General features: G+C 49.3%; 1 pseudogene; it reads right to left on the bottom strand.

Moving 5' to 3' along the window:
• Window positions 1–4,972: 4,972 nt before the first annotated feature.
• On the bottom strand, window positions 4,973–21,535 carry LOC128902704 (endoplasmic reticulum aminopeptidase 1-like; annotated as a pseudogene).
• Window positions 21,536–22,004: the final 469 nt, after the last annotated feature.

Genomic DNA, 22,004 nt, shown 5'->3' with positions numbered 1-22,004 from the left:
CTAATCACAACCCTCTGAGCTCTGTCTTGCATTGCATCCAGATGCACGTTGCAATGCATCTGGATACACACGGGCTAAGAGATGGTTCCTCAATTAAAAAAAAAAAAAAAAGCCAGGGGTGGGTGTGTGTGTGTGTTAGAGCAAGAAGGGGCTGTGGTAGATGAGGAATAGAACTTGATTTCCCCGCAGTTGAGAAACTGAAGATGAAGCAGTAAAGGCAGAAACCAGAAACACAAATTGCTGCTTACAACAGGAAAAGAAAGGAATGTGCAAAATGACACTAATGAGGTATTTTATCTAGGCTCACGTCAACAAATTTTATTTATTATTAAATTACCTTTTCAGCTCTGAAAACATTTTAAAGCGAGCAACAGTCAACGATACCTGAAATAACAGCAGGAAATGTACGTGCGATGCACAGCCTGCTCAGAATCCCCGTTTCCTTCAATGAGCCCAGAGGCAAAAGGTGCTGGGTACATAAAGGGGTACCCTCTATATAAGGTGAGTGAGAGGAATGGTATTTTCTGTAGCATTGTGACACAGCTTTTTGCCCTCAACAGCAGAACTCGGCAGCGTTTCTGAGCTCTGATGAAGGAAGTTTCAACTGCTTGGGCAGGTCTAATTTCTAGCTGAGAGAAGAGCAAGCAAGGCACGGTCAAAAGTTCATGATGAGTTCCAGGTTATGCATTTTTCCCCCCCAAGTTTTTATCTCTGTAAAGTTTCTGTCTGCTTCAGCGTATTCGTGAGGAAACAGACAGCTCAGAGCTGCAGAGGAAACAAACACCGTGGAATCACGGCAAGGGCACAGTTGCAAGAGCAAAGAAATCAAGTGTATTTAAAGACACGTGGTAATTAGTTGAATATTTTTTCTTTTTAAAGTTTAGCACAGAAATAAGAGTTTCCTGCAGGTAAACAGAGAAGGCCATTCCCAACTTCCTGTTAAAAACAACCCTCCACCAGAAAACCACCCACCTCCAAGATTTCAGCTTCGCTTTCTTGACTAACTGTCCCTTCTGAGCACACAGTAGTAATAATTTCTCTCCTTAGAGCAACTGGCTTACGCTGCTTAGCATAGAATCATAGGATCACAGAATCTTCATGGTTGGAAAGGACCTTTGAGATCATCGAGTCCAACCATATACACAGAAAAAACCCCTACAGTCTCTGCCACTAGAGCATGCCCTGAAGTGCCACATCTGGTCGTTTCTTAAACACCTCTAGGGATGGTGACTCAACCCCCTCCCTGGGCAGGCTGTTCCAGTGCCTGACCGCTCTTTCGGTAAAGCAATTCTTCCTAATCTCTAATCTAAACCTCCCCTGCCGCAGCTTCAGACCATTTCCTCTGGTCCTGTCGTTATTCACCTGGGAGAAGAGGCCAACCCCCACCTCTCTGCACCCTCCTTTCAGGGAGTTGTAGAGGGCAATGAGGTCTCCCCTCAGCCTCCTCTTCTCCAAGCTAAACATGCCCAGCTCCCTCAGCCTCTCCTCAGATGCCCTGGTCTCCAGACCCCTCACCAGCCTGGTCGCTCTCCTCTGGACATGCTCCAGCACCTCAATGTCCCTCTTGTACAGCAGGGCCCAGAACTGAACACAGCACTCGAGGTGAGGCCTCACCAGTGCCAAGTACAGAGGTACCATCGCTTCCCTGCTCCTGCTGGCCACGCTATTCCTGATACAAGCCAGAATGCTGTTGGCCTTCTTGGCCACCTGGGCACACTGCTGGCTCGTGTTAAGCTGGCTCCACCAGCACCCCCAGGTCCTTTTCTGCCGGGCAGCTTTCCAGCCACTCTGCCCCAAGCCTGTAGCGTTGCTTGGGGTTGTTGTGACCGAAATGCAGGACCCGGCACGTGGCCTTATTAAACCTCATACGGTTGGCCTTGGCCCATGGATCCAGCCTGTCCAGGTCCCTCTGTAGAGCCTTCCTACCCTCCAGCAGATCAACGCTCCCAGCTAGTTTGGTGTCATCTGCAAACTGACTGAGGGTGCACTCAGTCCCCTCATCCAGATCATTGATAAAAATATTAAATAAAACCAGCCCCAAAACTGAGCCCTGAGGGACACCACTGGTGAGCGGCCGCTGAGAGGATTTCACCCCATTAATCCCAACTCTCTGGGCACGGCCATCCAGCCAGTTTTTAACCCAGCGAAGAGTACGCTTGTCTGTGCCATGATTCGCCAGCTTCTCCAGGAGAATGCTGTGGGGGACGGTGTCAAAGGCCTTACCAAAGTCCAGATAGACAACGTCCACAGCCTTCCCCGCATCCAGAAGGCGGGTCACATGGTCATAGGAAGAGATCAGGTTGGTTCAGCAGGACCTCCCTTTCCTAGAGCCATGCTGGCTGGCCCTGACCCCTTGGCTGCCCTGCACTTGCCGTGAGAGCTCACTCAAGATGATCCTCTCCATGATCTTCCCTGGTACTGAGGTCAGGCCGACAGGCCTGTAGTTCCCCGGATCCTCCTTCCGACCCTTCTTGTAGATGGGTGTCCCATTAGCCACCCTCCAGTCATCTGGTACCTCCCCTGTTGACCAAGACTGTTGATAACTGATGGAGAGGGGCTTGGTGAGCTCTCCCGCCAGCTCCCTGAGTACTCTTGGGTGAAGCCCATCCAGCCCCATCGACTTGTGTGCGTCTAGGTGCAGAAGCAGATCACTGACTGCTTCCTCCTGGATTATGGGTGGGCTGTTCTGCTCCCCATCCTTATCTCCCAGCTCAGGAGGCTGAGCACCCTGGGGATAGCTGGTCTGACTGTTGAAGACGGAGGCAAAGAAGCCATTAAGGATCTCAGCCTTCTCCTCGTCCTTGGTTGCAACTTCTCCCCCCCCCTCCCCGCATCCAGTAAGGAATGGAGATTCTCCCTGGCTTTCTTTTTGTTGATGTATTTATAAAAGCTTTTTTTGTTGTCCTTAATGGTAGTGGCCAAGTTGAGCTCCAGCTGGGCTTTTGCCTTCCTAATTTTCTCTCTGTATAACCTAATGAGATCTCTGTGGTCCTCCTGAGTTGCCTGTCCCTTCTTCCAAAGGTGGTAAACCCTCCTTTTATTCCTAAGTCCCAGCAGAAGTTCCTTATTCATCCAGGCTGGCCATTTTCCCCCCCCTTTAGACTTGCGACGCTTGGGGACAGCCTGCTCCTGGGCCTTTAAGATTTCCTTCTTGAAGAGCGTCCAGCCTTCCTGGACCCCTTTGCCCTTCAGGACAAAGTCCTGAGTCCCCCAAGGGACTCTCTCAACCAGTGTCCTGAACAAGTCAAAGTCCGCCCTCCGGAAGTCCAAGGTGGAGGTTTTGCTAACCCCCCTCCTTACTTCGCTACGAATTGAAAACGTGACCATTTCATGATCACTAAACCCCAGACGACCTCCGACCACCACATCTCCCACTAGTCCTTCTCTCTTTGTGAGCAGTAGGTCTAGCGAGACACCTCCCCTGGGAGGCTCCCCTACCAGTTGTGTCAGGAAGTTCTCTTCCATGCACTCGAGGAACCTCCGAGCCTGCCTGCTCTCTGCTGTGTTGTATTTCCAGCAGATACCCGGCAGGTTGAGGTCCCCAACCAGAACAAGGGCTGGTGATGGCGAGACTTCAGCCAGCTGCTTACAGAAGACTTCATCTGTCTCCTCGTGCTCGTTGGGTGGTCTGTAGCATACTCCCAGCACAACATCTCCCTTATTTGCCTTCCCCTTCGTCCTTACCCATAAACACTCGACTTTACCATCGCTGGAATCTAGCTCCATACAATCAAAACATTCCCTAATGCACAGAGCCACACCCCCGCCTCTCCCTCCTTGCCTGGCCCTTCTGAAGAGCTTATAGCCATCCATCGCAGCATTCCAGTCGTGACAGTCATCCCACCACGTTTCCGTGATGGCCGCTACCTCATAGCTGTCCTGCTGCACAACGGCTTCCAGCTCATCCCGTTTGTTGCCCATGCTGCGTGCATTCGTGTAGGCGCACTTGAGCTGGGCTACCGACTTCACCCCCACCCTTGGCCCTTTATCCCTAGGCTCGTTACTAGCGGGCCTGGTTTTATCCCCTTCCCCCTTCGTTTCTAGTTTAAAGCCCCGTCCATGAGCCTTGCTAACTCTCAGCCTAGTGCCCTTTTCCCCTTTCGGGATCGGCTTTTCCCATTCTTAGCGAGCAGGCCCGGCGTCCTGCAGATCAAACTACGATCACAGAACCCAAAGCCCTGCTCGTAGCACCAGTTTCGGAGCCAGGTGTTGATCTGTCCGATTTTCTTGTTTACCCATTCGTCAGTCCCCAAACAGGAGGGACAGAGGAGAACACAGTTTGTGCTCCCGAACCCTTGACAAGCCGTCCCAAGGCCCTGAGATCTTTCTCCATTGCCCTCGGACTTCTGCTCTCCAGCTCCTCACCGTCTGCCTGTACGATCAAAAGAGGGTAATAATCGGAGGGACGTTTCAGGCCAGGAAGCTTCCCGGCGGTATCCCTAACACGGGCCCCAGGGAGGCAGCAGACCTCCCTGTGGGAAGGGTCCGGCCTGCATACGGGACCCTCCGTTCCCCTCAGAATGGACCCCCCTACGACTGTTGCCCTCCTCCTGCTCTTCACAGCAGCAGTCTTAATGCGTGGAGCTGGCTGCTTTGGCGACTCCCCGGATGGGGCTCTATCAGCATCCTTAGTTCCCTCATGGTCCGTCTCCAGAGGCCCGTATCTGTTCTGTACGGGCAGCTGGGGGGGCATGGGGGGTCTGGAGGGGACCTCCTGCTGCCCCCAGCAAGTACCCGCTTCCATTCCCCGCCTCCATTCCCCGCCCTCCTCTCCTAGTTCCCCTCCTTCTGCCTGGTGACAAGAGGGCAGGGGATCATGACCTACAGGCAAGACGTAAGGAGCGCAATGCCCGTCTGTCCTGTTGAGTGTCAATGGGTACGTGTGACAACAGTTGCATTTCGATTAGGTGAAAAAGGGATAATGAAAAGCAAAAATTCCTGCTGAAACAAACTGCTGGTTAATCATCTGAAGTATAATCCACCAACTGGTTTTTTTTTATTTTTGCACAGAAAATGTACGTACTTGTTACCTAAAAGCACAAGAATATTTCCAGTGCGGGCAAAGCATCCACACCGGCAGCAGGAGGAGCCGGGCAGGACTCGGCGAGAGGGTGGCGTTACGGGCACCTCGGCAGCGTGCAGCCACCGCAATGTCCCCAGCCCTGAGACACCGCCAGAGAGCTCGCAGGGATGGGCCTCGTCGTATTTACTTTGATTGAGGCAATTTTAACTACACTTGGTACTTGGGGGTTTTTTAATTACCTGACGCTTGATCCAAGGTACAGGCTTGTCAAAATTACTCCCCTGGGAACACAAACCCTAAGGATAAAGACGCGTCCGCAACGCGGCAGGGCTGTAGCGCGTGTCAGTGTCGAGTAGCGCGGCCCATTGTACCTTTGCAGGAACGACAGCGAAGGGTCAGCACCTGCAGGTGGGAAGTTCCTCTGGGTTGTTCATCTCACAGTACCTTCGGCTTTTTCAGAAGCAATGCATTTCGCATTTCTAGCAGTCACACAACCCCCGCCCCCCCCGCCTTAATTCACGCCACAGCATCCCCCTTCTCTCAGAAGTGTCACCTGGGGAGACACCAGCGAAAGGACCGGGTCTGTTCCCAGCAAGCCGCAACCGTGAGACAGACAAATCCTGAGCAGCAGCAGCATTAGCCCGCCTTACAGTGCCTCCCAAACAAATCTATCCAATTGAGCTGTCCCTCCAGCCCTCCTTTTTCATGCCTTTTCAGTTACTTCTGACAAAAATAAGCAAGGTGCCTTAATTTACAGATGGTTGTTTTGCAGCCATGTCTTGACTTTCTCCAAATTTCTATCCATCCATTGTATGTTGTCTTCAATGGTTTCGATAGCTTGCTGGACACAGCGAAGCTGTGCGCTTCTTTCATCCAGAGAACTGAAGAATTCTTTCACCTGTTGACAAAAATGTGAAAGAACAGTCGATGAAGAGGCGGCCACCTCTCCGTTGCGCAGGAAGACCAGAAGAAACTTGTGATCCTCGAACCTGGCCTTGGCTCTGCCCCGCCTCCCTTCCTCCCTGCTCCCCGGCCCGCCATCCCAAGAAGAGTTTTTTGAAACGGTTTCGTAGCGGCTCGATCTCACAAGCCCGGCAAGATCACATTTCAAATTCGACCATAAAAAAACGCAGCTGCAGGAGCTGTCGTCTGGTTCCTGCTCGTTCAATAAACCCGTGTGGCCGTTTCAGCCGTGGCAGCTGCAGTGTTTCAGCGCAGACGTCACCGGGGAGACTGAGCGTCCCCTGCTCTGCCCGGTGGCTGCTCTGCTCCCGAACACACCTTCCCCCGAAGCTCGGCCGGGTGCTCCTGCTGGTACGGGCGGGACAACGGTGTGGGACAGACAAGAGACCGTGCGGCTGTTACTAGAGTGGCTCAAGGAGAGCCACTGACCTTTGCCTGCCGGCAGCTCCAGACCATTTGGAGGCGCAGCAGAAGCGTAAGTGTTGATGGCAAAGCACTTTCGGAAGTTTTCCCTACACAGGGACGTCTGCACCTCCTTTCATTTTTCTAAAAAAAACCCTCCAACCTCCTCCAGTGCTTGGGGAAGCCGCTGCTCTCACCCTTGAAGCACTTGGGAAGGCAGCCACTGGAAACCTGGAGGCTGCTTCTGCTCCTTGAATTCACTGCATTCCCCGCGGCTGCTGCAAGTATTGGCAGCTGCCTCTTTCACTTTTTTTCTTTTTTTTTTTCTCTTGTTTTTTTCCCCAAGGAGGCAGTCCTGATCACAAGGCTCAGGCTTGAGCTGGCGTTAATGGCAGACGCTTTTAAAAGATACAGTGACTGTACATACTGTACAAATTAAAGACATCATTTTCTGATAATTTACCTTGATGAGTGTGATACAAGACGCAAATACTTGTACAAAGTACCACAGAGACACAAATAGGATACAAGGAAGGGAGCTGCTGGATTTTCTCCCTCAGCCTCAGAGTGACTTTGCCTGGATTCAGAGACTCGTGCCTGAGTCCCACGGATCCCCAGGGAGACACAGCCACATTTCTGGGTAGGACACGGAAATGTCCCTGCAGCCCCTGCCACTGGCCAAGATGCTGCTCGTGACAGACTGGGAGAGTCCGCTCAGATTTAAAATGAAGACTGAAGACCGTATTCTATATTCTCTCCTTTTATATTTAATATGGTTGCATTACTTAGGCCTGTGTTTTGCCGTAAAGCAGAAAAGTCTAAACTGGCAACAAAAATTGCAGCTTCTGAAAAGGCATTGTCAGGAATGCCATTATATCTGCACGTGGGCCAGTCTGGGTTTTTTACCATCGACAGGGATTGTGGATTAAGTCGACAAAATCATTATCCTCTGTGACACCCAGGAGCGCGGAGAATTTTCCCCAGAATAGAGGATACAGAACAGCGGTGTATTTCTCACTGGCCTTCAGCATTTGTCTTCTGTACAATCAGTGAACAGACCTAACGGTTTTTTCTCACTGTTCTCCAGAGTCGGCAGAAAAAACAGAGGCAGGTAAAGCACGAACGGCAGACAAACGTTGACACGCTGCACCCAGGCCCGCTGCTTAAACAAAGAACATCCTCCTCCTGGGCATTGGCTTAATGCTCTCCCTTCAGTAACCTAACTCATCACCAACACCATCGTTTCGCAAGGAAAACGCAGGGTCTTACCCTGACGCTTCATAACTGGCCGTGCTTTTACCATGTTAAGATTTAATCCCAATTTTAATTTCAGCTATACTACAGCTATGTTTTAAAACCAGAATCTGAATGGCTCACCTGTGCAAGCTGTGACCTTGTAGAGTACCGACTTGTCACTCCAGTGACGATGGTGGCTATGGAATTCGAACCAAGTTCAAATCTGGCAAAAAGAACCACCGATACTCAGAAAATGCCTATTTTTGGAGCCAGTAGAGTTTTAAAGTATCATTGGATAGAGAGAGCAGTAAAACAACTTCTGTTCCTTACTTTTCTACGAATTTCTCCCAATTTGCTTTCAAAAACGTCCAAGCCAGATGATAGCCGGCTGGGTTTTTGGAAACAAATACAATAATATGTGGAAGATCCTGAGTTCTTACGATGTCACCACGCAGACCTTGATCCATTAACCTAAGAATCAATAGCAGAGACGGAAGTTGTTTAGACCAGGAGATAAACCTGGCAAATTACTCATTTGGTACCGAGTTTTTGGTTGGAAGTTCCTTTTTCTAAAGGTCCTGACGCGTCATTTCTGCCGGGTCACTTCCGACTTCTCACAACAAACTCCTCGGCCACATCCATCTTTCCCATCGCTGTTATTTTCACAGTTACAGCTACTTGGCAGACCTGTATTCTAAATACCAAGCATAAAATCGGGGCTACAGTTTGCTCCTACTCAAAATCTCCAAATTAATGACAGTCCATCCGCCCCCTGAAAGAAAGGTATTTGTTCTACACTACGTGCCAGTGGAAAATTCGGACCTGCAAGTGCCCGAACAGCAATGCAATGCAGAGAATAAATAATGACATTACAGAAGAGCTAAAGCACGTCTCCAGTGATACGGGGACACAGCTCCATCGGTGTCGCATGCTGTCACCCCCATCAAACGGCGGAAGTCACAAAACGCGTGGTTTGCAGTTAACCCCTGAAAACCTCAGTGGTGCTCAGCTCGCTTAAAAGCAGGAAACCTCAAATTTTTATAAGAAACGTACAGCATGTGTGCCTGTAATCACAGTCACTAGTAAGGTAAATGAAGAAGTGTCTATCAAGCAAAGATCAGGTATCTTGCATTTTGTCCTAATTTGCTGCTGCAAATTCTGAGCGCGTTGACTCCTGGCACCAGAACACAGAAATGAAAAGGTGCAGCCACTTCCTCTGACCATATTACCTCTACAAAGCGTTTGATACGCCATGAAATGCAAAAGCTCTGAAACGAGACTCTGAATAATTCTATTTCCCGTTTCAATGGTCGTAAAGTTTCTCCAAACACCTTGCTCTTCCTGTGTGACTACTTACCACTGAAGCTTGTCCTTACTTCTGCTGAGGCTGAGAGCCCATTCGATGTCGTCTCTCTCTACGCTGAAGGAGTGCAGTCTGTATTTACTGAGCAGGAAATCCCAGCCTTCGGATGTTTGCGCTCCGACAGCATACACTGCTGCCTTCACGTCTGCTGGCAAGCTACAACGAGTTGAAGACCACGTTACTCTCCACGGCGTATTTAGGACCACGGGTAGAGACATAACCACGTCACCGTCGCACGTCCACTCGCACGGCGGACAACTTATTCAAAAATACTGGTCCCTGGGGGGTATCAGACAGGGACCCCTGCCGCTGTGAAACACTTAAGCGTATCAGGCTGTATCTCAGTGTTGCTCCTGCCTTGGAAACAACTCCCAGAAATTCTGGACTCATAATTTTTTTTTTTGTCCTTTATTTTTGTATGCTCCTTTCATGGCTATGGCCAGTGAGATACCGATACGGTCCCCTTTGGCCTGCCCAGGACAATCTCTCAGAGGTACTTTGGAGGGTGTTTTAGGGAGTTCTTCCACCATGAGGAGAAACAAACATCAGGTGAAGTTCATGAACAGTAGGGAACTGGTTTTACAGCGGCTATAGGTCAGTCTTCAGACATGTAAATCGGGGAATACATGTTATCTTCGCTTTCCAGAACATCTTTACCAAGCCAAGTTGTGGAGTTCCACATGATGTATGCGCTAGTTTGGGCACATATCATGCACCAAACTGCGAAGGCGCTGGGAACGTGAAGTCTAAGTTAGAAAACCACGAAGGCTCAACTTCAGCGCACGGAAAGGACTGAAGTTTAGCTCTTTTTGTAAATTAACTCTACTGGTATTAAACAGAGTATCAGAAAAGGCAGTAATAGTTACAGAACAGACCTCAAGGTCCCGTTGGATTTCTGCCATTCTGTAAAATATCCTTTGGCTTTGTCCACGCACGGCTGGTACCTGTGCACGCAGGCGAACAGCAGCAGCGAGTGCCTAAGAAATCTCTCAGACACTGAGCCTTCATCGCTCCAAGACTGCTTGTCAATCAGGTCTTTAAACAGATTGACTATATACTCCTAAGACACGGAAACAACACAGATATATTTTAAAGTGCGTTTTATAGGGTACAGGCAGAGTTAGAACATTCTCGATTTTTAAAACCTTACCTTTAACTGTTTCTCTGTACCACCCGTATCCCTCCTCTCCACAAGCCTGTATATAGGAATCAGCTCGCTCATACCCTGGAGTACAGGCATGATTTGTCTTTCGTGTTTCAGGTACAAACTCAAATCAAAAGCTTTGGAAATCGACAATTTGTTTACGCTAAGCAAGCAGACGACAGGGGATAAAACAAGTTATAATTAAAACTTAAAAGCAAAAGCTAAGTCAAATGTTTTGCGGAAAACTATACAAATAGGAATGCCTTAAGAGTATTTTCAAATCTCTTTTTAACTCTGCTTTTGGAAGTGAAATGTTGCTCAGCAGCTACCCAAGCTATGAAACCTAACATTTAACCTTTGAACTAAGAAATGGACTGTAAGAGAATGACCTCGGAAGATCGACTTTTTCCCCGCCTCTCTCACGCGCCGAGGTTATCCCAGCAGAGCCTCTCCCTCCTGCCCTCTCCCACTATTGCTTTTGCTCTGCAAACCACACACGTACAGAAGGAATCCCACCACTGAGATGACCTCCTCGGCAAAACACCCTTCCAGCTCAACATGTAGATATTTGGCCTGCAGTAAGCCTCGAAGCTACAACGCCAACTGCTCCTTCACTGTCTTTACCTGACTCGGCAAACTCTCTCCTACCCCTGCCAGACACCTCTCAACGGTTTCTTCCAAGAGCAAATAGAGAACTCCCAAGAGGTCTTTGCTCACTCCCCCTGCTCGTTTGTTCATCCTTCTGTGAATCCTTTTCTTCGGACTCCTTTCCATGTCAGCTCCCTGCACACGTTCTCATTTTGTCCTTATTCACCCGTCTCTTCTGCCTCAAAATACAAGTATGCTCTAGTCCCGCATCACAAAATGAACTCTGCTTAACTCAATTTGCATCTCTAGCTGTCCCTTCCTCCTTCGCTCTCGAAGCTCCTCGAACGTGCTGAAAATCTCGCTTCACTCTCCTCTTTCCAAACGAGAAAGACCTTTCCTCTGCTGTCCAAATGAACATCGCAACTAGGCCTGCTGACATCCCCTTCAGCTGCCAGCTCAAATTCATACGATCTTAATTATCGCCCATCTCCCTGCCACTGCCCTCTTTCTCAAACACCGGGAGCTCAGACCGGGAATTACTTCGGCCGGTTCCTTAGTTCTCTGAGCTGCGCACAAACGTTGGGAAAGCGCCTCTAGGACACAGCCTTTCCTAATGCATCCCCGGGAACCAAGATTAAGCCCGATCAGAATCACATCACGTCTTTATGACTGTAACAGCCTTGTTTCTAAACAACAAATGGCACCGGGATCTTTCCAGGTGCAAAAACATTATCCTAGTCCTTCACGCTTCACGCTTCACACTGGCATCCTTCCCTTAGCCAACAACAAATATTGAACACAACATGTTTCGCTAAATAGGGTTAGATAAATCCACTGCAACCAAGAAAAATCCTGGGCTTACACTGCTGTAAGCAGGAAAAGAATACGCTCTCCACCTTCTTAACAGATTTAAGGAATACTACGTACTTATCGGCACTTCCTTCCCCAGTGGTATATATGCAGAAACACAGAGTTTGTATTTTCTTCAGACTTGGGCAGGCGGCCATACCTCACGAGCTGGAATACGTTGTTAACCAGACTGGCTCTGTCGTTGCTGCTAATTGCTGTGTGGTTCTCTTTCAAAAGGTTAATCAGGCGATCCCATCCGTCATCTTCGTAGTGCACAATGTAATACCCATTCATGTCCACGTTGAATTTAACCCACTCCACCTCTTCCGGGAGGATAATGACATCTGGAAACGAAAATGGAACTCCTTTTTTTTTTCTTATTGATTCAAACACATCCTCGTACTACACCCAATGACAGTGTTATTCTCATTTCAGGCATTTAAAGAACACAGGAACACGGTTTCTAAATACATGAACAGATTGACGTCGTGGTATTACGGGGCTGACAAAAAATTGCTTCTCCGGTACCAGTAGTTCCAGTTCCCCGGTCCGAAAAAAACTGTGCAAAACTAAAAGGCTTGCAAACAAACGTTGAATACATTAATCTCCTATTTCGTCAAAGAAATTACCTGCTTTAGTTGTCATCAAAAATCTCTCCACCGTGTCAGATTTACTGGTAATGTAGGTTAGAGGAACGTGCCACGAGTACCTATTGCAAAACAGAAGTGCTTTGTTTAATGAAAGAACTTCACAAAAGCTTCTCCAACTTGTCCCACTCCAACCGCTGAGTAATACCTTTGCCCGCGTGGTAACGGCAACGCGCTGCACTCGCACCTCTGCGCTCAGCGCAGAGCCAGAGGCACCTAGCCAGCTTTCGTTTTGTTTGCTTGGGGGATGACTGACACTGAAGCCGCAACACTACAAACTTTCCAGCCTGGTCCCGCTGGCACGTCTCCAGCGTGGGCTCGCCCAGAGGCGCAGACACGGCAGCTCTGCAGCTTCTGCCACCGTGGCCAGGCGTGCGGGGTCCAAGGACAGGAGTGCTACCGATCCCGAGCTACACCGGGAAAGCCTCCCAGCCAAACAGCTCAGGGAGCGCTCCTCGAGAAGCAATTGTAAGAGCTCTTACTGGACATCACTGTCTGCCATAGGACAGTATTTCGGTTTGTGTGCTGAGATTGCCCCATTTTGTTTACCCTGTGGGCAAGGCAGCGTCTACTCCCTTCACGTAGCGCTCCTGCTGCAGGTGGACGTTCTTCCCTCTCACTGTGACAGTTACCAGGGGAAAGCCTTTTTGCAGTGTCCAGGTGTCCATCATTGCCCTCACGTCAGGAGGTTCTCTGTTAGTCCAGTGCTGGTTTTTAGTGAGGGAAAAAGACAACACGGAGGAAGAGGAAGAAGACAGGAGTACACTGACAGTGAAACAGAAGCGGGTATGTCAGAACTCTAAAAGGCCCTCGGTATTGGTAAGCTCTACATAGGTGCGGTTAGACTGGATGACATCTCCAGCTGTTTATTTTGTGGGCGGTCTCATATAGTTAATGACATCTCATTAAGTTCTGCTGCTTTGCAATCAGCCCTGGGCACAGGAGTAGGATTTCTGTCCGATGTCAGAGAAAACAGATCTCCCGTGGAACTGAGGAAACTTTACACTCCCTAGGACCGTGCTCAAGCGGTAAAGGATGCTTTTGGAAGGGGCACGGATCAATGCCACGGCACGGAACAGTAACATCAGAGGGCACAGACACGTGCCAAACTCCTAAGCACTGGCAGGTGGAAAACCAGATACTTACTGCACTTGAAGATGACTGTTGGCTGCTTCTGCAAAAACCATCACCTTGTAGTCCATTTTTATCGTTACCTATTGTAGGGCAAATCTGAAAGGAAAAAACCCCAAAGTTTTGGGTCATCTCGCTTTGATGTCATAATCGTAAGTACTGGCCACAGTCCTCAGTAATATATTAGAGACAAAACACCAGAAGTTACGAAATTTGAAAAAAAAAAAAGAGAATAAGGAATACTTGCATTTGTCATGCTGTTCCACAAATCTTCATTTTTTGTATTCTGATAGCTGTATTTCTGCAGCTACTGGACAAGTCCAGCTTTAAACACATCAGCAGTCAGGTAGTCCCTCAGCATATTTAATACGCAAGATCCCTGAAAAAAAGAGTCACAAAGTGTTTACACAACTACCCCTTTAGCTGGCAAGGTGCTTGTTTCAGAAGAGTTCCAGCATACCACTAATCTACATAGCAGTTCACTTTTCTACGTCCCTCTGAATAAAAAAATACCCAGGTTTTATGCATATTGAAACAGTACTTTGGTCTTTTTGTGACGATTGCTCTTAAAAATATCACCGATTGAGCAAGTGATGTTATTGGTTTTTTTAATTACTATACATGCCAGCACCACACGATGCTCCAGTGAAAAACACTCCTTGGGTTAAGACCCTAAAAAAGTGGTTTAAGACTAAATTGATACAGAAGAGGTAGAAGAAGCAAAGGCTTCCTCATTTGAGAAATCGAAAACGCAACTGCCCTTTGAATCCACCCAGGTGTTTCCAACAAGGCATTATTCCAGTCATAAAACAATTAACACCGTGACTCAGGGACATCTTGTATGTAGGGGTAAAATCAGTAAAATACAATTGACTAGTACAAGCAGCACAACTGAAATCAGCAGCAGTTATGTACTTTACCTTCTCATAGGAAACGCTATCAAACATTTCTAAAATTTGAGCTGGATCTTCCACAGAAGTAGATATAGTGTGTGAGGAATTTAAGGCATCCACTGCCATGGCATCAAAACATCTCCGTAAGAAATAGTCTTCCTGATGGGAGGCAGAACCAAATATTACTACTAAATTTTGCTCGGTGACTACTGAATCCCTACGCGTTCACTTCTCCGTCCATTCCCCAAGATCTTTTAAGCCACACAAAGAAAAGACGACTCAGCTTCCTTTTTCTTCCAGAGCATAAAAATAACCTCCAACCAGCAGAACAGACAGCCAAGTGACTTCTGGTGTTTTAAACTAACTTAAATAGTTGAGCTAGTGAGACTTCAAAATAACTCCAAAAAGACACCTGCACATTCCAACAGTTTGATGACAGAGTGGTCAGTAAGCGTAAAAAAAAATTAAAAAAAAAGAAAAAAAAGGAAAAATGTGAATTTCCCTATTATCGTAGCCACTTAGGCTATGGCAAAATTCTGCCCAGATGCACCGTCCATCTGACTTCGGCAGAAAATGTCACGTATCGGGCCTCTGCTAGAGCTAGTGGAAGGATTTTGGTGTTTTCAAATCTGACCCTCTTGGAAGAAATCAGACAAAAGAATTTCTTTACATTTTTGGAAGTCTAAGTCTCTTCAAAAAAAGAATACGTTTGCACCGCAATCGTTAACTTCCGTCATCAGTTCACGAAAACATTTACATATAGTTAAATCCATATTCCTATCCTTCCCAGTTAACGTCAGATCATCCTATCAAACAGAAATTTAAAAGTGGTTCACAGCACTAATCTGTTTCATCTTTGTCCTTACTCAGTAGTGGATTTAGAAGGCAGTTATAAAACAAAAATACAGTAACAGCTGCTTACAACTCTCAGTTCTGGATGGGTAACGCTGACTGAGACGAACTCCATAAACTTCGCAAACCCTTCATTTAACCACAGGTCATTCCACCACTCCATGGTAACAAGGTTGCCAAACCACTGGGGGAAAAAAAAAAGGACTTCTGACATTAAATACACAATTTCTCACAAAGGTTGCATTGCATTGAGAGGGCTGGCAGATGTTATTGCTAGACCACTCTCCATCGTCTTTGAAAGGTCATGGGGCAGAGGAGAGGTGCCTGAGGACTGGAGGAAGGCTGACATCGCTCCAATCTTTAAAAAAGGCAAGAAGGAGGAGCCAGGGAACTACAGACCGGTTAGTCTCACCTCTGTCCCCGGGAAGGTAATGGAGCGACTCATTCTGGATGTCGTCTCCAAACACGTTGAGGAACAGGAAGTCATTGGAAGTGGTCAGCATGGATTTACCAAGGGCAAATCATGCCTGACCAATCTGATAGCTTTCTATGATGTTATAACGGGTTGGCTGGATGAGGGGAGAGCCGTAGATGTCATCTACCTTGACTTTAGCAAGGCTTTTGACACTGTCTCCCACAACATCCTCATTAGGAAGCTGAGGAAGTATGGGCTAGATGAGGTGATGGTGAGGTGGATCGAGAGCTGGCTGCGCGACAGAGCTCAGAGGGTTGTGATCAGCAGCACAGAGTCCAGTTGGAGGCCTGTAACCAGTGGTGTCTCCCAGGGGTCAATACTCCGTCCAGTTTTGTTCAGTATATTCACTAATGACCTGGATGATGGGACAGAGTGTATCCTCAGCAAGTTTGCTGATGATACCAAGCTGGGAGGGGTGGCTGACACTCCGGAGGGCCGTGCTGCCATCCAGCGTGACCTGGACAGGCTGGAGAGCTGGGCAGAGAAGAACCAAATGAGGTTCAACAAAAGCAAGTGCAAGGTCCTCCACCTGGGGAGGAAGAATGCTAAGCACCAGTATAGGTTAGGGGTGGACCTGCTGGGAAGTAGTTCTGAGGAGAAGGATCTGGGGGTCCTGGTAGACAGTAAATTATCCACGAGCCAACAATGTGCCCTTGTTGCCAAAAAGGCCAATGGAATCCTGGGCTGCATAGGGAAGAGTGTGGCCAGCGGGTCGAAGGAGGTCATTCTCCCCCTCTACTCTGCACTGGTGAGGCCACAGCTGGAATACTGCGTCCAGTTTTGGGCTCCCCGGTTCAAGAGGGACAGGGAACTACTGGAGCGGGTCCAGCGTAGGGCACCTAAGATGATTGAGGGACTGGAGCATCTCCCTTATGAGGAAAGGCTGAGAGAGCTGGGACTCTTTAGCCTGGAGAAGAGAAGGCCGAGGGGAGACCTTATTATGGCATATAAGTATCTAAAGGGTGGGTTGAAGGAGGATGGTGCCAGCCTCTTTTCATTGGTTCCCAGTGACAGCACGAGGGGCAACGGGCACAAGTTAGAACACAGGAAGTTCCGTTCAAATACACGGAAAAACTTCTTTACGGTGAGGGTGACAGAGCACTGGAACAGGCTGCCCAGGGAGGCTGTGGAGTCCCCTTCTCTGGAGATTTTCAAGACCCGCCTGGATGCAGCCCTGAGGGATGTGCTCTGGGCAATCCTGCTTTGGCAGGGGAGTGGGACTAGATGATCTCTAGAGGTCCCGTCCAACTCTGAAGTTTCTGTGATTCTGTGATTTATGAAGCTGCATTTAGGGTATGTTATTGACCGCTACGGAACCTTTTGCTAGTGATACAGCTTGCTCTGGCCTCTTCCCATTGCATTCTCCTTTTAGCAGTAATACAGCAAAACATGGGCTTCTACTCACATTCCACTCACAAGAAACCTTGCAAAGAAACCCCGTTTGGCAGGGAAGCCACGTACGAAATGGCGCACCTTTCCAAACTTCCATGTTCCCATTTTGGCGGCCTAAAATTAATTTCAAGGGCTGTCAACGGTGCAAAGGCCCCACAGTGCTGGAGCTGCTGGACTGAACGCAATTGTACCTCCAGCCCTGCGCGTCGGTGCAGCCTGCCAGCACTCCTTCCCCAAAAGCAGTCCTCCTCGTTCACAGACGAGCCCTCAAGCAGAGGCCGCTTTTTTCAGCTTCCAGCTCCAAGACCCTCCTCCCCGCACAGCATCCATCAACCCTGACCCCTCTGCAGGCCCTTCTGAACTCCTTATTCTTCCCCAGATCTCACCTGATGAGCCAGCTCATGGGCTATTATCATAGTAATCCGAAGTTTAGAAGACGCCGAGGACTTTTCAGGGTCATACAACAATGCGGATTCCCGGTATGTGGTCAGTCCCCAGTTTTCCATAGCACCAGACTGAAAATCAGGAAGAGCTGCTAAATCTAGAAAAAAACATTAAAATACTACTGGTATCGTTTTCCTCAATAAAGAACTCGCTTACCTGCTCCTCCCACTTCATGACTGCTCCCACATAAGCACAGGTATCACACACACTTCTAAAGGCTCTCTTTAATGTAATTGCAAAAACATACTTTCAAAAAAAGCTCTACGCAGAAGACAAGGATCTTCAGCTCCCAGTGGAGCTTTTCCTCAAGTTCTGGCAAGCAGACACTTACTCCAAAAGCCTCTGAGCCAATCTGGGCCCTGTCTTAATACTCTAAATTTCTGGTTTTGTGGTATTTTACTGTCGGTGCTTAATAATGTTCTTGAATGCATGAAATTATTTAACACTTACCTTGTTTCGGTAAAGGATATGGAATGCTGAAGTAATCCTCATAGAAGTCTAAAAGTTTCACCGCAGCATCCAACGCGTAATCAGCTTGCTTGATCTTGTCTGGCACCGTATACACAGAAATCTACGGCAGACAAGCAGGCAGCACTTCAACCCCAACATCAAAAGCTTACAGAAGTTGCTCTTTACCACAGTTACTTCGATGACCATAAAAAGGGACACTAGAGCACATGCCTATCACGTCTCGCACACGGGCTACTGAAACATTTGCAGAAAAACATTATCGGAATTAGGAAAACAAGTGTTAAAACTCACCCACGAGAACCACCACACCCCTCCAAAGACTTCGACTATTTCCAGCCCTACCACGATAGAGTCACTCAACTGACACAGGTTTCCATTAGTGCTGATACTCCATGAAAACTGGAGTTCATTTGTGTTTAATTATACAATCTTAGATGAAACAAGCTGTCACCAATGCATGTAACTGTCTAAGAAGTAAGCCCGTTACCAAAAACCCGTGAAACTCACAAAGCCCAGAATGCAAATTGATCACCCAAGTACAGAATCAATTCCTTTCTCTCTTTTCCCTCCTGTAAAACGTCGAGACATATAAATCAGATGATCTAACTGCAAAGTAAAACATTATGTATTCATACAGACTTAAATACAAAAAAGCTCTTAGAAAATGAGACAGAGTTACCTTAACTCCACGACTGGTTATTTTGCTGACGGATTTAAAGTCCGAAACGATAAAGGCCACGAGGTACGTACTCATCTTGACAGTGGTATCAAAATGGTCCTCAACAAGCCAGGGAGTTAGATTCACAGACTTCACCTAAAAAACGAGCACAGCGCATCACCCAGTGTACTACCTGCGAGGACCCTGGCACCAGCAGTTGCTGTCTTTCTTCTCACTTTACAGATACTGCATTTTAAAGATAGATACTACGTTACAGTTTAAAGATATTACATTACTTTACAAAGACATACTGGAAAAAAGCCATCCCCGTGCCCACCCTTCCCCACAGCGAGAACGGAACTGCGCATACGTATAGACATAGGGGCACTTCCATTCAGAAGCGTTACTTACTTCTACACCGGTAAAACCAGAAAAACAAAAACGCTGTTGAGCCCACCGATGGAATTAATCTCTGCTCACACCGATGGAATTAATTAATCTCACACCGATGGAATTAATCTCACACAACTTTAGCTGATCAGCAGCTGTATAAATCTCAGCAGCCGCTGTTACACGCGAGAGAAGCGAGCTCCTCCAAATCGTGACTCAGCTACCTCGGGTGTGTGGTTTCGCATAAAATGAGGCACTGTTGGAGGTATCCATTTCCCCTCTTGGTTACAGAGAGCCCTAGCTGACCAACTTGACCGGCAACACGTTTAGCCCCACTGAACTGTAACACTGGCACTCACTCCTTAGTCATTTTTTTATCTGTTTCTCTACAAAAGAATTGATTTTTGTTACACCAACTTTCCAGACTTTTCATTTTTGAAAGGTACTTGGGTGAGGGGTGGGAAGTGCCGTTCCCTCGTATAAAGGTTAGTTTCCTTGCAAACCAGCAACTAATAGAACAGAAGAACTTACGGAGAATCTCTTACGCCCAAAGGAAGATCCAATGTACAAAACACAGTTAAGCCCATATATGCATACGTATTTATAATCACAAACAATATCTGTAGCTACTACATGTACAGCACTCTCACTCTGAGATGTTTTTTTAGAAGTCCAAAGGTTATTTTTTTTTTTCACAGAGAAAGTCCTGTTTATCTGACAATTAAGTTAAGACACATGCATCATGTACTTATTCACACACATTTCATCATTCATCTTAAAATCTAAGATCAACATGGAAAGCATTGTGTGAGTAAAAGAAAGATTTTGGAGGCTGCGCTGTGCTGATCATTCTCACACTTCTGCTGAGAAGCAGGAACCCATACGATGCATTATTTTCTTCATTCTGTTTTAACCTTGTGTCAAGACTACCAGCAATAGCACACACACGCTAATGGGAAGGGGAGGGGAGGGGAGGGGAGGGGAGGGAAGCTTGGAAAGGACCTTTAAAGGCCATCTAGTCCAACCCCCCTGCCATGAGCAGGGACCTCTTCAACTAGGTCAGGTTGCTCAGAGCCCTGCCCAGCATGGCCTGGAATGTCTCCAGGGATGGGGTGTCTACCACGCCCCTGGGCAACCTGGGCCAGTGTCTCACCAAACATGTTCAGGTCATCATTCCCAATAAAAGCAACTGCCTGAATATTCTGTTCTCCTTTTGCTTTTGTGTTTCAAAGATCATCAGTCAACAGCACATCATTAAAAGTATCCACCTACAATTGGCATATTGGACAGCGCAAGGTGCTTTGGTTCCCTCCTGATCTTAATTGAGAACCTGGCTTTGAAGGCTGGTTCATCAAAACATGGGAAGGCCATTCGCGCAGCTGTCGGCTCAAACTGTGTTGCTGCAAGCACTCTAAGTGGGGGGAAAAAAAAGGGTTACGGTCAAACACCTTCATACACACAGCGATGTCTGAAAACAGAGTAATTTCACATTTACACAGTAACTACAGGTACTACCAAAAGCTTTTGCATATCACAGAATCATAGAATCACAGAATGTTTAGAGTTGGAGGGGACCTTAAAGCCCACCCAGTGGCACCCCCTGCCCTGGGCAGGGACACCTCCCACCAGCCCAGGTTGCTCCAAGCCCCGGCCAACCTGGCCTTGAACCCCTCCAGGGATGGGGCAGCCACAGCTGCTCTGGGCAACCTGGGCCAGGGGCTCACCACCCTCACAGCCAAGAACTTCTTCCTCAGATCTCACCTAAATCTCCCCTCTTCCAGTTTAAACCTGCTCCTTCTTGTCCCACGGCTCCCCTCCCTGCTCCAGAGTCCCTCCCCAGCTTTCCTGGAGCCCCTTGAGGGCCTGGAAGGGGCTGGAAGGTCTCCCCGGAGCCTTCTCTTCTCCAGGCTGAACCCCCCCAGCTCTCTCAGCCTGTCCTCACAGCAGAGGGGCTCCAGTCCTCCAAAAAGGGTTACCTGAGTTCTCCTTCCCGGGTCCTGTAGGTGCTTTTATAAAAGCCATGGAAGGACTCGGAGAGATTTGCCCGGTACTGGATGCGGAGGGTGTAGTTGTGCCCAGCCCGCAGGGGCTCAGCGGTGAGGAGTGCCACCTGCTCCAGGGCCTGGTGCTCCACCACCCGCGCCTCCTGCGCCGGGCGGCCGTGGCCAGCCTCGACGGTGGCCCTGGCGATCCCCAGGTGCTTGCTGTGCAGGACTACCGCACTGGTCTGCCAGGTGACTGTAACCTCGATGGCGGCGCTGCCGGCGAAGGTCAGGGTGGTGAGGTTGGGATGGATGACGAGGTGGTAACGCAGTGGGACAACATCCTTGGGGAGTCTCACCCCCTGCCAGGGGAAGGGCGTGCTGTCACCGCCGAGAGCCAGAGCCGCGCTCAGCAGCCCCACCAGCCCCGCCGCCACGGCCAACGACGGCCATGGGGGCGGCCCGGCCCGCCGCCGCGGCGCCATTTTACACCCGCCGCCTGAGGGAGCCGGGAAGGAACGGCGGGAATTCCCCCGCTGGGCACAGCCCTGGGGCGCGTGGCGCGGCACCGCACCGCACCGCGCCGCACCGCACCGCGCCGCGCCGCAGCCCCGGCAGCCCCCAGACTGCCTGCCGCGGCCGCCAGCCCCCGGCGCCGCCGCTGCCGCCCGTCGCGATGGCGGGAGGCAAAGCGAAAGCGAAAGCGGGGGGCTGGGCACTCCGCGCTGCCCGCCCCGGCCCGGCCTCCGCCGTGGGTGGCTGATGCCGGCGCCGCCGGGGAAGGGGAGTGGCTGAGGCGCTGCGGGTCGGTTACTGAACGGGAGCCGCCTGGGGAGAGGCTGAGAGGCGCTGGAGGCGGAGACACCCGTAGGGGACCTGCTCTGCCGGGCCCCCCCTCGCACCCCTGCGGAGCCCCGCCGCCCCCGACAGCTGGAGGGACTGCATTGGATCCCGCTTGCGGCCCCGGGGAGCCCTGCTGTTCCCCAGGCAGCTGGAGGGGCTCTGCCGGGCCCCGCGGGGAGCCCCAGGGAGCCCCGCGGCTCCCCAGGCCCCACTGGGCCTTCCGTGGGGCCCTGCGAGGCCGGGAGAAGCCCTGGGGCT

This window comes from Rissa tridactyla, chromosome Z, assembly GCF_028500815.1.
Source record: "Rissa tridactyla isolate bRisTri1 chromosome Z, bRisTri1.patW.cur.20221130, whole genome shotgun sequence".
Classification (NCBI taxonomy): Eukaryota; Metazoa; Chordata; class Aves; order Charadriiformes; family Laridae; genus Rissa; species Rissa tridactyla.
This window is presented reverse-complemented; position numbering and strand designations above follow the sequence as displayed.